A 16,497-nucleotide genomic window follows, 5' to 3' on the forward strand; every position below is an offset into this window, starting at 1 on the left:
ACAGGGGAGGCCTTGAGGCCTGGAGCGCCATCCCTCCCAGCCCTCACACCGGCCGGCCCCCGTCCCACAGGACAGCCGCACCCGCCGTGAGCACAAACTGCACACGTTACAGACTGCATACAATGCCTCACACTGATTTTTACGTGGGTTACGTGTGGGAATGATAATATTTTGGGTATACTGGGGTTAAATAAAATTTATTATTAAAATTAATTTCCCATTTCTTTTTATATTTTTAGTGCGTCTACTAGAAAATTTAAAATTGCACGTGTGGTTCACATATTTCTGCTGGACACCCTGGTTTTGAAAGAGAAAAGCAGCCGACCGACAGAACAGTGGCCCAGAGGCACCCAGCTGCCTCCCCCACGCAGCTGCCCGGGCCCCGCAAAGCTCTGCTTGCCCACGGGGGGCCTGCCGGACGCACGGAGCAGGACGAGCACACAGCCTGGACCACGTGGCCCCCGACCCTCACAGCCGCACCCGGGAAATTCACTCTGCTGTCCCCAAACTCCAAATGCAGGCGGGGACACGGTCACCACCCCAGATCCCCAGGGACATGGGGGTGCACAGCCCGGACCCCTGCAAACAGGGGGCGCTCAGGCCTCTTCAGTTAAACAACACACTCACTTGAGAGCTTCTTCAATTGGTTTTCAAACAATTAAATGTTTGTGAAACATCTTGGTGAGTTCAGAGCTGTACTGACATCATCCACACACCCTAAAACTCACCCTTCTCAAGTGAGCTCCATGTTTCAGTACATTCAGGTGTGTGCAACCACCACCACTGATTCCAGAACATCTCATCACCCAGAAGGACTCACCCTGTGCCCATAGTAGTCACTCTGGCAACCACGAATCCACTTTCTGTCTCTGTGGATTTGCTCGTTCTGGACATTTCATACAAATGGAACCACATGAAGAGTGAGGTTTCTGTCTGGCTTCTCTCATTCGGCTGATGTTTTCAAGGTTCGCCATTGGCAGTGTGTGTCGGCACTTATTCCTGTTCACGGCTGAGTAACGTTCCATGGTGTGATGGACCATGTCTATTTGTTAAGGGACATTGGGGTTGTTTCCAGCTTTTTTTTTTCTTTGAGGAAGATTAGCTCTGAGCTAACATCTGCTGCCAATCCTCCTCCTTTTGCCGAGGAAGACTGGCCCTGAACTAACATCCGTGCCCATCTTCCTCTACTTTATATGTGGGACGCCTGCCACAGCATGATTGCCAAGCGGTGCCATGTCTACACCTGGGATCCGAACTGGTGAACCCTGGGCCGCCGAAGTGGAACATGCGAACTTAACTGCTGCGCCACCGGGCGGCCCTCTGTCACCAGCTTTGGCTGCTGTGAACATTCGGGCACAGGTCTCCGTGTGGACACAGGCTGTCACTTCTCTCGGTGGACCCCTAGGAGCAGAACTGCTGGGCCACGCGTGACTCTGTGTTTAACCTTCTGTGGACCCACCAGACCGTCCACGGCTGCGGCTGCAGTTTATGCTCCCGCCACGGTGCAGGAGCGTCGCAGGTGCCCCACATCCTCACAGACACCTGTTGGGGTCTGTCTTTTTCACTTTATCCATCTTAGTGGGAGTGATTTTTCACTTACTGATTTAAGGGCCGTTCCTTTCTTTAAAAGTCAAGACCGCCAATTTTAAACACAAGAAAGTGACTTTTCAGCGACCCCGGGGGGCGTGGGGGCAAGAAGTGCGAGGGCTTCCGAGCAGCAGTGACAGGCTGGGTCTTCTGCACACGGGCTGTGAGCCATGTTGTCACGGTCACTCGGGTTGACTGCGTGGGCTTCAGCCCTGGATCTGGATTTTCCCTGCACCCACGCCGCTCTGCGAGCCCATCGCCCACAGCACAGGGAGGAACCGGCCCCCCCGGGACCCTTTCTGGGGTGCCAGATGCGGCAGGGGCAGAGGGCCGAGGTCACCACCCCACTGTTCGTGTGGCTTCCCCACTCCCCGGCTGCTCTTACCGAGGGCCTCCTAACGGACAAAATGGGGTAGAAATCCAATGAACTATGAACGGCTATTTAAAAATGACATTTTACAAAAATATTTAACGTCATGGATAAAACCCTCCCAGTGTGGCATGAAGCCATATTTAACAGAAGCGGCCGTGCAGCAGTGGGCGGGGCCTCGTCAGAACCGAGTGGGACGTGTGACCGAGGATCTGCTGGGCCTCCGACCCACGAGCCGGCCCCTGGGGGCGCAGACCACCAGCTGTCTGTCCATTCTTTTATTTTTTCTATTTTCTAAACATTATACAATGAACACACTCCACTTTGTATTCATGAAAAACACCCCACAAACATTATTTTCAAAAGGTAAAATAAGCTACCATGGAATCAGCTTCAGAAAGGAGATGGTCGCGCCTGCTTGCTACCCGGCCCGGCCACCAGACGGGATGTGCAGGAGGTGGCCACTCCGGCCGCTGGCACCAGGCGCTCTCCGCTGCAGAGCTCGGTCTCCTGGAGCCCGGCTCCAGCTCCGCCCTCGTGGTCAAGCCCGATGGCTGTACCCTCTCCTATCGGTTATCTTGTGCTGCTCAGCGGCCTGCCCCAAACTCAGCAGCTCAGAACCACCACTAGCATTTACTGTCCCCTGGTGTCGGGGCCAGGAATTGGGAGCAGCTGGGCCCAGTGGTCGTGGCTCAGGGTCTCTGGGGGTTGCAGCCAGGATGAGGCAGGGGCTGCGTCACCTCAAGCCTCACCTGGGGCTGGGGACCCACGTCCAGGACGGCACAGTTGCACAGGCCGCAAGGACTCACCAGCGCCAGTCTGGCACCTGTGTGGCGGGAACTTTCCTGACCTGTTTTGTCTGATGCTTAGCGCCGGCTCCGGTTTTCTGCGTCTTCTCAGGTCTGTTTGGATAGATGGTCTTGCTCAGAAGTTATCCCATAATATCAGTGTGCATGCTGTAAATCTTCACATCTGTCCATCTCTCATTAATGTTGAGTATTTTTTTTTCATTTCTTTCTTGTTTCCCCTTAATTAGTCTTGTCAGAAGCTTATTTCATTGCTCTTTTCAAAGAACTAGCTTTTGGTTTTATTAATTTCACACTTTCTGACTTAATTATTTAGTTAAGCTTTCACTTTATTAACCCCCTCTTCTTCCTTTTGGTTTCTTCTGTGTTTCTGACTTTTTGGGGCACGGTTTCCTTCTCCACCACAAACACTTTTTGGTCAAATACAGGCTCCCTGGATTTGCCTTTTTCTCGTAAGAGTCCGTAGATGTCCCTCTTCCTTCCGACATCCAGAGCTGCTCCTGGCCTGGGCCTCCTTCCTTTGCAGATGACCCGCTGTTTCTCTGGAAGCTCCTCAGACTGGCCCTTTACGCTTGGAAGTCGGGAACCAGGCCTGGAAGCCCCGAGCGCAGTGCGTTCCGTGGACTGTCTTCTTCCTCGCAGACTGTTTCCGCATCACCAGACTCATCAGACGTAGCACTGCGCCGGCCGGTTGCCCTGTTCCCACCCCCACTCTGTCCTACTGCCCCCTGCGACAGCAGCACACAGCCGGGGGCAGGCCCGGCCCTCAGTGGTCACGGTGTGGTGGCCACACGGCGGCGGATGGGTTTCGTGTCCAACTCTACAGTCCTAGTACGGACACCCACTTGGAAGGCCTGTGGGTAGAAATCAGCTCAGAGAGCAGCAGCAGCACATTTTTAGTTTGAAGCTGCAGGGAGAGTAGAAGGGATGTGGGTTTACATCTTGAGAGTAAAGACAGATGAATGGCGCTGCCTCCAGGTCCAAATGACACTGGGACGCCTACCTCGCAGGAGGAGGAAGCCCCTGACCACCACGCAGTCCTGCTGGAGTGAATTAAAAATTTCCCTGTTGTATATTCTTTCAACTCTGAACCTCAAAAGAGATTAATCTTGAGCCACTTCTGTCTGTACCACTCCCCTGCCGTGCAGGCTGCCTTTGCTGGCCGGAGAAGAGCACGCCGCACCTGTCTGAGTGCCACCCTTCCCCATCCTTTCTGGTTTTCTTCTTTAAGATGATTTGCCGGGGTGGGGTCGGGGGGCCAGGTCCTCAGTTAATGTGTTAAAGGCCAGCAGCCTGAAAACAGGCTGAAGTGGTGGGTTTTGCAGACATGAGTCCTGGGCAGTGAGCCCGACAGTGGGTACCACCTCAACGAGCCCTCAGGGAGAGGCGGCTGACAGTGAGCGCCCTGACCTGGGAGGCACTCTATGAACTTGTCTTACAGACGCAGCCCAGGGTAGACCCAGGTCCCATGGAGCTCATCTTGGTCGCCAAGTGTCTAAACCATATCCAAGGCTATTTTTTTTTTTTTAAAGATTTTTTATTTTATTCCTTTTTCTCCCCAAAGCCCCCAGGTACATAGTTGTATATTCTTCGTTGTGGGTCCTTCTAGTTGTGGCATGTGGGACGCTGCCTCAGCGTGGCTCGATGAGCGGTGCCATGTCCGCGCCCAGGATTCAAACCAACGAAACACTGGGCTGCCTGCAGCGGAGCACGCGAACTTAACCACTCAGCCACGGGGCCAGCTCCCAAGGCTATTTTTATTTCCTGAGAGAAAAATCCTTCGCGGCATTTTATTTTTTCTTGGAAAGTGCTCATCGTTAAAAAACAAAACAAAACAAAAACTTCCTTGTATTGGGCTATAATCAATTCCCAAATACCCGACTCCTGACCATTTGATTGACATCTGTGCTCGAGAATTAACCACAGAGAATTATCGAGTTCCCTTGGAAGTAAGTTCCAGCACCAGGCTGACCTCTGGTCATCTTCTCACCTTAGGAAATAGTTCCCTTTCTGGACGCTTCCACTGATAGAGGCATTGTGTGAGCCAAACAGTCTTGGCGGGTCTGCCCACACAAAGCTGGACACGGAGGAGGCACAATTCAAGCCGGAGCCTGGGCAGTCTCCCTTCGACGCTGTGAGCAACCACAGGACGGCCCGCCTGGGGAGGGGGCCGTGCAGCTTCCTTATGAGGGTGCCCCTAGGACTCGGTGCATCACAGCCATTCCAGACACCTCAACATCTACCTGGGAACAGATTTTAGCTCAAACATAAGGAAGTTTTTAAAAAACATTTAAATCATTGAATGTTAGAGCTGGAAGAATCTTAGAAGTGATTTAATCACTCCAACTTTCAGGATATCTGTAAAATAGAAAAACCTGTAATTGAGACCTTGTTAAAATTTTTTTTAAAAAACATTAAACATTTTATTTTGAGATAATTGTAGATATACATGTACTTGTAAGAAATTATTATAGAAACACCCCATATACCCTTTAGCCAGTTTTCAAGACCATACCACCTTGAAACAAATGAACAAAAGAATTACCATCTTGAAAACTACAGTCAAAATTGCAACCAAGGGGGCTGGCCCCGTGGCCAAGTGGTTAGGTTCCCGCGCTCCGCTGCAGGCGGCCCAGTGTTTCGTTGGTTCAAATCCTGGGCGCGGACATGGCACTGCTCATCAAACCACGCTGAGGCGGCATCCCACATGCCACAACTAGAGGGACCCACAATGAAGAATATACAACTATGTACCGGGGGGCTTTGGGGAGAAAAAGAAGAAGAAAAAAAAAACATTGGCAACAGTTGTTAGCTCAGGTGCCAATCTTTAAAAAAAAAAAAAAGTGAATTTTATGATATGTGAATTATATTGATTTCTAAAAAGTACTGGAGACTTTAAGTACCAACAACTCTTTTAAGGAGTTTTGCTGCAAAGGAGAGCAAAGAACAAGTGTGAGGTGTCAGGTCTTCGGTTTTGGGGGAGTTTTTGGTTTAAGATGGGAAGAATAACAGTACAATTGTAAGGTCGATGGGCTGACCCTATAGTGAGGGGAAATAATGCCAGGAGAGAGGAGCACCCTGAGGCACCTTGGGGATACCAGAGGGCCAGGGCACGGGGGGACCCCTCTCAGGAGCAGGGGTCCTCAGGGGGGAGGCAGGTCTGTGGGTGCAGACACTGGGGGGGTCCCCTTCCGGCTGCTTCCATTTTCTCCAGGAAGCAGAGGGCCAGGTCCCGGGCTGGGAGGCAAGACAGGCCGAGTGGGGCCGAGGAGAAAGGACGGGGAAGGAGCCCAGTCATGGGAGGAGCGAGTGAGCTGACCAGGCCCCTCCTGACCCACCTGAGGCTCGTGGTCAAGACAGAGACCAGTCAGTGTGACCAGGCCCCTCAGCCCGGACAAAGGGGCCTCAGGGGACTGGAGGCCCCGGTGGGTGAGGGGTTGTCTGGCGGAGACTGTGAGCTGCAAGGACAGGGTGGGGGTGAGGACTGCAGCTGTTGGCCACAAGGAGTCCACGGAGAGACGGTGGATGGGGGCAGCAGCTGAGGTAGCCGAACTCCCCAAGGCAGGACTGGGCAGAGCTGCAGGGGTGACAGTGACCCCAAGCAAACGCAGACGCTGCTGGGAAACCAGGGAGGATGGCAGAGGGGGAGGCGTGTTGTGAGACCTGAGCGTCCACACCGGGAATCTGGGACGGAGAGGAGGCGAGGGCGCCCACCCGCCTCCAGCCAGCAGCTGGGGAGGCTGAGTCCCAGCTGGTGAGGAAGCAGGGTCCTTGGGGCGCAGGCACCTTCCAAGCCATTCACAGGACTCGTCTCAGGTTCTGGCAGGGGGTCCAGAGAGCTCTCCTCTAACATCCTAATTCAAATGGATCCATTTTTTTCCTGCTGGCCTTCTTCACTGCCCAACTTTCACACCCGTAGGTCGTAGTTGGGAAGAGAGGGTGTGGATGACCTTGGCTCTGCTCTCTAATGATGCTTCCTTATACTCGATGATCTTTCCTAATTCTTCCATGGCTGCCCTTTCAAGTCTCAGTCTTGTCTTGATTTCTCAGCTCCAGTCTCCATTTAAACTGATGACTGAACCAAAGTAAACAAAATCTTTAACAATTTCAGTACCTTCACTGTCTGTGTTAAAGTTGTGTACTTCTTCTGTGGTCATGATTTTTGTTAACGCTGGGGCAATACTGTGTGACAAATGGATAAGGAAACTTGATTCCAAAATGGAGTCGGGAAACCATGAAAGGAGGGCGCACAGGCATATGCCACTCGCCCCAATTTGCATAGCTGGCAGGAAGAAAGAAGACTCCCGCACCTCAGGAATGACAGACTGTTCACCGCCTGCAGCCAATGAAAAGCTGCCACTCTGATTTCCGTCTCCTGCGATGAACTTGTTTTTTCAACCTGCTCAAGCTGCTCAGTTTCCTCCCAGAACCTAATAAAGGCGACAGCCCATTTTTCTCTTTGGACTTGCCTATGGTTCTCCATAGCTTGTATTTCCTGAATTGCAATTCCTCTGCTGTGGCTGAATAAATTCATTTTTTGGGTACAACAACTATTTCATTCTTAAGGACGACATTACTTGGTGATCAGAAGTAGGATCAAAAGAAGACCCTCAAGAACTCCAAGGCTGTTGAGCAAACAGGGGCCTGTACCCACAGAGCCCACTAGGCTCACTGCTTTCTTGCCGACCCTGGAATTGGAGGGTAAGTCTCCTGGATCAAGCTCTGCTCTCTTGCATTTTGAGCTCTCTGACTTTATTTAGGATCTGTTTTTACTCTTTGTGAAGGCACTGTCCTTTTGGTGAGTACTCCTTTGTTTTCTTACTGGAAGCATGCTAGAATTTCAGGGTAATTCCTTTGGAATCAGGCTATTGTGGAAATTAATAGCAGAAACCTCAACTACACAGTACAGGGAGGCCTGCAGGGGAGCCCCGGCCCCAGCACATCCTCAGTCACTCCAAACCGGAAGTACAACCACTTTACCTCTGAGGGAAGACTTCTCTCCCACCCGGCAACAGCCCAGCCAATCAGAAACACTGCAGCCCAGCCAATCAGAAATGCCACAACCTAGCCAATCAGAAATGCTGCAGCCCAGCCAATCAGAAATGCCACAGCCCAGCCAATCAGAAATGCCACAACCTAGCCAATCAGAAACGCTGCAGCCCAGCCAATCAGAAATGCCACAACCTAGCCAATCAGAAACACTGCAGCCCAGCCAATCAGAAACACTGCAGCACAGCCAATCAGAAATGCCACAACCTAGCCAATCAGAAACACCACAGCCAAGCCAATCAGAAATGCCACAGCCCAGCCAATCAGAAATGTCACAGCTTGGCAATCAGAAACACTGCAGCTCAGCTAATCAGAAATGCCACAGCCTGGCCAATTAGAAACATTGCACTCAGCTAATCAGAAACACTGCAGCTCGGCCAATCAGAAATGCTGCAGCCCAGCCAATGAGGAGCCGGTGTCATCCTGATCTGTTCCTCTCCCCCAATGGACTTTCCTTTAGAAAGTAGAACAGCTCCACCCTCTCCCCCTTTTCTCTATAAAAGCAGCTTCCTCCCGTGTTCTCTGGATTTGCTTATGGTTTGCATAGCACACACATCCCGAACAGCAGTTCTTCTGGCTAGTCCTGAATATACTTGTTTTGAGGGCAAAATAACTAGCAAATTTGCCTTTTAAGTTGACACTATTTAGGAATTTTTCTTTTGCTTCCAAGAAAACCTCTGAGAAATGGGATCCCAGTCATCCAAATGCTCCAAGGGCAGCCCTCCTTCAGGGACCCCAGCCAGTTTTATGTTTAAAAACTAGGGTCCCTCCTCATACACAATTTTAACTAAATTGACCAACTTAATCAAAGATAATTTAGAACTCCAGTGGCCATTATGAGGAACTTTCCATCTGCCAAACTTGCTTTTCTCAGAACTAAATTAGAAGACCGCAGCTCTAAAATGAAAGACATTGAAAGGCATGCATATTTTAACTGGTAGCTGGAGCCTTCCAAGTGTATTCAAGACTCGAAAACTGCCTCTTTACAACACACACTTCTAAATTAACTGGCGTGAACAAACAATCGAAAGACGTCAAAACGCTTTCTGAGGGCTCGCCGTCCCTCCCCGGTCGTCTGTCTCTGGATGTGCAGCAGCCGTCTCGTGCTCAGGCTCTGCCTCCGCCATCTTCCTCTGTCCTTTCCAAGCCGCCCCTACCTTCTCTAGACCCTCCACTTCCCCCTTCTAATCCTCTCACTGAACTTTCCTGTTTCTCTGAACCTCTCCTCACTCCCTCTTCCTCTGACCCTCTCAGAACTTACCCCTTTAAAGTTAAGCCCTTTGAAGATCCAGCTGCTAAATCCTTGATTTCTTATGTTCCCTGGACTAAGGCTGAATTACGAGCCATAGTCAGACTTTCCCAAAGTAACTGAGGATCTTCATAGATTTGCTGAAGAATTTAACATAGTTATTCAAACTTATCAACTTGGTTTCTCAGATTTATATCAATTAGTCCACAGGCTTGTCAGTGAAGGTCAGGCCCAACATTGGATGAAAATTGCCTGATGGGAAAATCCTCAAAGGGATTTAGAAAAACAGACTTCCACTTTTTGGCAGGATGCCTGAACAACTGCTACAGAACCTCACCGAACAATTACAAAAGCTTTTCCTAAGCCTGTTGGTTGGAACAAAATTCAGGCTTGCATGAAAAAACCTGACAAACCTGCTCACGACTATTATAATCAACTGCAGATTGTTTTTAAGGAAAATTCTGGTCTTCCTTTAAATGTTGAATCCACTCAGGTAGCCATTAACTCCATGCTTATTAACATATTGAACCAGGATCTTTCTCTTTTAGTTAAAAGGACCAGGAAGGAATGGGAAACTACGCTCACTCCAAATTCAGTTAATATATCAAATCAGCTTGTCTGTATCCCAGAGGATTCAACAAAAAAGAAGACCACAGAGATCCTTAATTTGCAACCACAACAAATGGAGAACTCTAAACGAACTGAAAACCCTCCTGGCCTCTGCCATTACTGCAGAAGCTGGGACACTGGGAAAAAACCGTTATAAGCTGAAATGCTCCAAACAGCTTCAGCCCTCTGGCCGATCCTTCCAGCGCCCTCCCGCTTCCAGTGATGCGACTCTGAGGAATCACAGGGGATTTCCCCAATCCTTCTTCTGACCGACCCATCTTGGAGAAACAACTCTCCAGATTGGGAATGAGTCTCTCTCTGTCCTTACTGACACCAGTGCTACACTCTGGCTGCTCAAGCCCACTGTTATGAAACAGCCCCTGCCTCGGAGAACTGAAACAGTTCAGACAGTGGGTCTCAAACTTCAAGAGGCCCCTGTCTCTAAACCGTCCCCTTTTGTTTAGGCCCTCTAAAAGGTGCCCACTCCTTTTTCTTTAGTTCCTCTGCCCCTATTCATTTATTGGGCTGAGATTTTTTAGAGAAATACCATACTGGAATTTCTTTCTCCATAATTCTAGAATTCAACAGGAGCAACCAAAATAGCCAATCAGGTGAACCACACGACCCTTCAACGCCCATTATTTGCTCCATCTCTGATGGCTAGAGCTAATTCCAAGGACGCTAACCAGTTGTCTCTGTTGGATCAGCTGTCACCTTCCTTATGGGCAAAACCCTCAACTGATTTCGGCAGAATCCAGAGCGCACCTCCTATTAACATCCAAATAAATCCCTCAAAGCCTCTCCCCAGAATCCAGCAATACCCTATAAATAAAGAGACCCTTTGGGGCTGGCCCTGTGGCCGAGTGGCTAAGTTCGCTCGCTCTGCTTCAGCGGCCCCGGGTTTCACCAGGTCGGATCCTGGGTGCGGACATGGCACGGCTCATCAGTCCATGCTGAGGTGGCCTCCCACATGCCACAACTAAAAGGACCCACAACTGAAAATATACAACTGTGTACCGAGGGGCTTTGGGGAGAAAAAGGAAAAATAAAATCTTTTTTTTTTTTTTTAAAAAAAGAGAGACACTTCAAGGCATTCAGGCAATAACAGAAGACCATGAGGCCTCATTATCCCCGGCACGAGTCCCTGTGACACCCCTATTTCATCTGTGAGAAAATCTAAGGGCTGAGGATGGAGACTTGTCCAGGACCTCCAAGCAATAAACACTACTGTCATCCCTCATTGCCCTGCTGTTCTTCATCCCCACACTTCATGGGCCTCCATCCCCACCAAAAGCAAATTTTCCCCAGTGGCTGACTTATGCAGCACCTTGTTCAGCATCTCTGTGGATAAGGCCAGGCAACATCTCTTCGCTTTCACTTGGGAAGGACAACAATACACCGGGACAGTGATGCCCCAGGGTTTTACTGAAAGTCCTTCTTGATCTTGCAAACCTTAAAAGCTGATTTAGGAGACATAAGATTTCCTGAAGGTTCTGCCCTATTACAATATGCAGATGACTTGCTTCTCTGCTCCCTTTCCCAAGCCTCTTCGGAGGAGGACAGCATCCACCTGTTAAAACGTTCAGCCTTAAAGGAATACAAGGTCGCCAAAGAAAAACTGCAGTTTGTTCAAACTTAACTTCACTGTTTAAGACACCTGACCTCAGAACAAGGGCTACGCTTAGATCCAGATAGAGGTCACGGCATCCTGAACTTCCCAAAATCAAAAACCAAACACCAATTGTGAGAATTTCTCAGACTGGCCAGCTACTGCTGGAACTGGGTTCCAAATCTTTCTTTCACGGCCCAGCCTTTATATGCCCTACTCAAAACCAGCAACTCTGACCCGATTACATGGGAAGATCAGGATGACCTAGTTTTTAATACCTTAAAAATAAACCCCCTTGCCCTTCAACATCGCAATTATCAACTTCCTTTTCTCCTTTTTGTGTATGAAAAGGAAGGAAATGCCCTTGGGGTATTCACCCAAAAACATGGGACCATCATTGACTCATAGGATATTATAGCCAACAACTAGACCCTGTGGCATGAAGATACCCCCCTGCCTCAGAGCCATTCCTGCCACTGTCCTGGTTAAGGCCACCAAGGAAACAATCATGGGCTCCCCCAACCATCTTTGTGTACATGCTGTGGAAGCTCTTCTTATCTCTCACCACACACAACAGCTTTCAGCCTCTCGTCTCACCTCCTATGAGACCCTCTCGCTAACTGCTCCTCCTATAACCCTTTCTCCCTGAAATAGCCTAAACCCTGCCACCCTTCTCCCTCCTCTAAAGACAATCTTCCTCATGACTGTTTGCCTCCAACAGATCACCTCCTGACTGATTTGCAGGAAACTCTTTGGATGACGCAGATTTCTCATGGTTCACTGATGTTCTTACTTGGAAAGTGAAAATGGCAAATATTGTGCTGGATTTGTAATTGCAACTCCTTCTGAAGTCATCAAGACAGCACATTTGCCTTTGGCTACTTTGGCCCAACAGGCTGAATTATATGCTCTTACTTGGGCCTGCATTTTAGCTAAGGACAAAACTGCCAACGTTTACACTGACAGTAGATATGCCTTTGCAGTGGCTCACAATTTTGCAATGTTATGGAAACAAATGGTTTCTTTACTTCTAGCACAGACAAAATTAAAAACAGCCCTTATGCTCAGGAATTATTAGATGCTATACTTTTGCCTGCTGCTCTGGCCATAATCAAGGTCCCTGTGCATTCCAAACTTGGCTCCCTGGAAGCTAAAGGGAACCACCTCCCTGATATTTCCACCAAGAACACTGTTCTCAAGGAAACCAATAGCCATGCCTCTGCCATGGTCCAAAGGGATGTTTCCCCAAATGATGATCTAGAAAAGTTGGCCAGAGATGCCCAACAATTGGCCCCAGAAAAGGAAAAACAAAATTGGAAATCTAGTAACTGTTGGTTTGATAAAAAAGAGAGAACTCTGGTTTGGGCCAAATAATAATCCAGTCCTGCCAGAGACTCTAAAATTCCCATTACTGACTACAGGACATGTATTAAATCATTTGTCTGCTGATACTGGTGAGGAAATATTAATAAGGTCACAAAAAGTGCTACTTTGCTTGCCCCACCTGCCAAAATACAATCCTGGGAAACCTTTCCACACTGCTCCCAGACATTTTAAATCAGTCTCAGTCTTCAGGACTAGTTGAACATACCAATGTCATCATTATGACCCAACTGGCAAATTTGTGGAAGCTCTCCAAATCCCATGGCCAAAAGCGTTACTGTTCCCTCTTTTCCTTAGACAGACAATACTCTTAGCCGCATTTCCCAATCTACTGCAAAAGCGGGAAACCTCTCCAATTGTTAGATTTGTCACCAGAAACCTCAATCTGTCCACAATAGCAGTGACCCCTTAGTTCACCCCATAAGTAATTTCACCGGGACCCCAAATGCCACAGCACGCCTAAACTGCTCTGAACATCCCCTTTATTAGGTTAGAATATTAAATCTGCATGCCCTCATTCCTTGCCTCATTTTAACCAACCCTGGAAAGGGAAAATTAGATCCATCGAAGGTTTTTTTTTTTTCCTTTTTCTCCCCAAAGCCCCCCAGTACATAGTTGTATATTCTTCGTTGTGGGTCCTTCTAGTTGTGGCATGTGGGACGCCGCCTCAGCGTGGCTTGATGAGCAGTGCCATGTCCACGCCCAGGATTCGAACCAATGAAACACTGGGCCGCCTGCAGCGGAGCACGCAAACTTAACCACTTGGCCACGGGGCCAGCCCCTAGATCCATCAAATACATAAAAGATACTGCAAAGCAGCAGCATAACCCATACCATTTGTAGGCTTGCTGTCAGATCCGGATATTTGGGTAGTCTTTCCATATGTAATAATACAGTATTTGAGCCTTGGCTGAACGATGCCACTCTGTATACTGACCAATGGGTTCATAAATGCTAATACTTATGAGGGAGCCCTATGTTTACATCCTGGCTACTCTTTTTTATGTGAAGCCTTCAGCAATGGCCCCCATGCTTGGGCAACTCATTGTCTTGACAGCTGGAGGATAAAAGGACACTGCGCTCTTGCTGTATTTACTCTTCTATTTTCTATTTATAACAAATCTGAGGCCTCCCATTGGTCCTCTCCACTAAACCCTCACAATTGTCTTAAAAGAGAACTCCCAGGACAAACACCTGATTCTATGTCCTACTCCCTGAAAAGGGCATTATTCCCTCTTATTGGGGTAAGTGCCAATGAACAGACGATCAGAAAGCTCTCTCTGACACTAGAAGTTGAGGATTCCACTGCCAAGGCAATAACTGCCCAAGAAAGATCACTTGATTCCTTAGCCAAAGCGGTTTTAGACAACAGAATAGCTCTTGATTATTTACCTGCTGAACAAGGAAGTGTATGTGCAATAGGAAACACTGCCTGTTGCACTTGGATAAATTCCTCTGGGAAGTAGAAACTCAACTACATAAAATTAGAGAACAAGCCCATTGGTTACAACAAATTTCAACTGACTGTGGTCTTTTGATTTGTTCAGCTGGTTACCTTCAGGTCTAGGGTCATAGTTTAGAACCATCATATAAACTGAATTTGTCATATTGCTTTTAATTTCATTTTGCATAATCACTTTAAAATTTTCTACTATTGCCTGTTGAGTCTGCAGAAATGGTGCGCCAAATAAAGTGATGATAGTCCAGCATTTCAAAATGAATCCCAATGCTATGACCTAGACAAACCCCGAACTTAAAAGTGGAAAACGCCTGAGAGCCCCTCCTTCTAGCTTCCCTGATGCTCGAATGTGGCCTCTATGGTTTCCAATCACCATCCGCCCGCCCTGCAACGTGGGACAAAGCTCCTGGGAAAGGTCCTTCCCAGCTGAGGGACCAGGGGAAAAAATTTGATAAATAAACAACCAGAACTTGATCATAAATGCTTTCACAGAAAGATCTTGCTCAAAAGGGGAAAATGTGAAAAAGAGGCAAGGAAAACGGAGTCAGGAAGCTGTGAATACCACTCATCTCAATTTGCCTAGTGTGAAAATTAATAAAGAGAAAACCTCATTTAAAACGGAGCTGGGAAGCCCTGCAGGCGGAGCTCTCAGGCACACACCACCATCTCAACCTGCGCAGTTCTGGGCAGGAAGCCGCCCACTTTACCACCCCAGCGGGAGGAAGGACGACTTTCTCCTGGCCCAGCAACAGGCCCAGCCAATGGGAAAACATCGCAGCTCAGCCCATGAGGAGCCGTCGCAGCCCCAGACTCCTACTCTCCTCCAAGGGCCTTTTGCTCATCACCTCCCCACCCCTGCGCCCAACTCCCTCCTTTTTCTCTGTAGCGTGACATTCCTCCCCTCTGCTGGCTGGGCTTGCCTGTGGTTCTGCCATAGCTTGCTTGTCCCAAAAGGCAGTTCCTCTGCTATTCCAGAATAAACCCATTTTGCTGGTAAAATAATTGGCTGTTGTTTTCTTTTTAAGGCCAACAACAGCAAGAAGAAAGACTCAGTAATGACAGACTGTCCACCACTTGCAACCAATGAAAAGCCACCAATCTGATTTTGTTCTCCTGCAGTGAATGTTTGTTCAACACAATCCTCCCCAATCTCCTCCCAAAACCTAATAAAAGCTGACCTTCCCCCTTCCTCTTAGGACGTGCCTGTGGTTCACCATAGTTTATATTTCCTGAATTGCAATTCCTCTGCCATTCGCGAATAAACTCATTTTGTCTATAGTCAACTCAAAAGCAAACTTTCCAGCTATTTTACAGTCAAAACGAGCTTATTCAGAAATAGCCAAAGAAGTACAACACAGATGTGCAAATACAAACCACAGGGAAATCCAGCAAACACGGGAGGGAGCTGCTTTTATAGAGAAAAGGGGGAGAGGGTGGAGCTGTTCTAAAGGAAAGTCCATTGGGGGAGAGGAACAGATCAGGGGTCAGCAGCTTCTCACTGGCTGAGCTGTGGCATTTCTGATTGGCTGGGCTGCAACATTTCTGATTGGCTGGACTGTGGCATTCCTGATTGGCTGAGCCACAGCACTTCTGATTGGCTGAACTGCAGCATTTCTGATTGGCTGAACTGCAGTGTTTCTGATTGGCTGAGCTGTGGTGTTTCTGGTTGGCTGAGCTGTGACATTTCCGATTGGCTGGGCTGTTGCCAGGTGGGAGAGAAGTCTTCCCTCAGCGTTAAAGTGGTTGTACTTCCTGTTTGGAGTGATTGCCACGTGACGGGGCCGGGCTCCCCTACAGGCCTTCCGCGTGCTGTAGTTCGGTTTCTTTATTAATTTCCGGGGGCGAAACAACTGGCTCTTTCATTTTTTTTAAGGACGGCAACCACGACCTGCTTCCCCCACTCTGGGCCTCAGTTTCCCCACCTGGGGGGGTAAGCGTCCAGCTGTGTCCCCCTCCAGCGCCGGCTGCCGGCGGGCGACCCCAGGGCGTGCCCGCCCCTCCCGCATAGCCCGGGGGCCGAGGGCCTGGCGCGCTCGCGGGCGGGGGCCACAGCGGGCCCGAGGCCGGCCAGGCCGCCAGCTCGTCCACAAAGCGGCACTGGGCGGAGCCGCACCCGCCCCGCAGCCCCTGGACCCGGCCCAGCCCGCGCCCGCCGCACTCGGCTCGGGATCCCTCACCTCAGCCGGCGGGGTCCGCCCGGAACCTTGGCCGGCCGCGGCAGCGGCGTCCACAGCGGGCCCGGACCGCTTTTCCCGCGGCACGGGGGCCGACGCGGCCGCGCGAGCTGTGGGCGGCGGAAGGGAAGCGCGAGCGCAAGGAGCTGGGGCATCAGCCTCGACGGGCGGGGCCGACGCGGGAGGGGGCGGGCACGGCCGG

The 16,497-nt window shown here is 49.6% G+C and overlaps 1 protein-coding gene across 13 annotated transcripts in view; it reads right to left on the minus strand.

Annotated features, from left to right (window-relative positions):
- The window catches only part of EXD3 (exonuclease 3'-5' domain containing 3), a 95,220-nt gene extending 78,789 nt beyond the window's left edge, over positions 1–16,431 (minus strand). For 12 of the 13 annotated variants that reach the window (XR_006889885.1, XM_046670395.1, XM_046670374.1 and 9 more), the window contains exon 1: positions 16,299–16,431. The gene's annotated coding sequence lies outside the window, so the exon portion shown is untranslated. The remainder of the gene's footprint in view (positions 1–16,298) is intronic. The other variant, XM_046670290.1, reaches the window with a different exon arrangement.
- Positions 16,432–16,497: the final 66 nt, after the last annotated feature.

The sequence above is a fragment of the Equus quagga genome, chromosome 1, assembly GCF_021613505.1.
Source record: "Equus quagga isolate Etosha38 chromosome 1, UCLA_HA_Equagga_1.0, whole genome shotgun sequence".
Classification (NCBI taxonomy): domain Eukaryota; kingdom Metazoa; phylum Chordata; class Mammalia; order Perissodactyla; family Equidae; genus Equus; species Equus quagga.